Here is an 806-nt window from a genome sequence, read left to right as displayed (position 1 = left end):
CACAGACAGGGACAGTGAGAGCACAGACAGAGACAGTGAGAGCACAGACAGGGACAGTGAGAGCACAGACAGAGACAGTGAGAGCACAGACAGGGACAGTGAGAGCACAGACAGAGACAGTGAGAGCACAGACAGGGACAGTGAGAGCACAGACAGAGACAGTGAGAGCACAGACAGGGACAGTGAGAGCACAGACAGGGACAGTGAGAGCACAGACAGAGACAGTGAGAGCACAGACAGGGACAGTGAGAGCACAGACAGGGACATTGGTCTCACTGTGCGATTAGTTTGGGTTTTTGAAGAAAGACGACGTCGTACTTTAAGTTGATTCTTTTCTTGAGCGACTGAAGCGACAGAGACTCGTTCAGGACTGGATTAAGAATTCTGACACTTTTTCATCTCCAGAAGGTTTTTCTGGTTTTAGTTGTTAGAATAATTCATCTTTACCTCCTTTGTGACGATTTGCAGGAGAAAGTTCTGGAATCTGGATCTGCTGTCAGAACCTGAAGCAACTTGTTTTGTTGATTTTACCTGGGAGGGACACGTGAGACAAGGCGACGACAGAAAATCACTTTTATTACAAAATTATTCAAAATTCACTCAGAAAACTAAACATCTTTAAAAATCTCTTTACAGATTCCAGTAAAACTTCAAAGTGTTAAAAAGAAGAAAAGATCAAAGAGCAGCTGAGAAAGACGAGTTTCAACATTCATCTGTTCTGTTTGTTCCTCAGAGACCCCCCAACACAGGGATGACCCCCCCCAACACAGGGATGACCCCCCCCAACACAGGGATGACCCCCCCCA

At 45.9% G+C, this 806-nt stretch overlaps 1 protein-coding gene across 1 annotated transcript in view; it reads right to left on the bottom strand.

Moving 5' to 3' along the window:
- Positions 1 to 556: 556 nt before the first annotated feature.
- The window catches only part of rffl (ring finger and FYVE-like domain containing E3 ubiquitin protein ligase), a 27,843-nt gene continuing 27,593 nt past the window's right edge, over positions 557 to 806 (bottom strand). The window contains exon 7 of the mRNA XM_080493652.1: positions 557 to 806. This exon is cut by the window's right edge and continues 986 nt beyond it. The gene's annotated coding sequence lies outside the window, so the exon portion shown is untranslated.

The sequence above is a fragment of the Lipophrys pholis genome (assembly GCF_963383615.2).
Source record: "Lipophrys pholis genome assembly, contig: SCAFFOLD_46, whole genome shotgun sequence".
Lineage (NCBI taxonomy): Eukaryota > Metazoa > Chordata > Actinopteri > Blenniiformes > Blenniidae > Lipophrys > Lipophrys pholis.
Note: the sequence above shows the minus strand (reverse complement) of the source record. Positions and strands in the feature narration are given on the sequence as shown.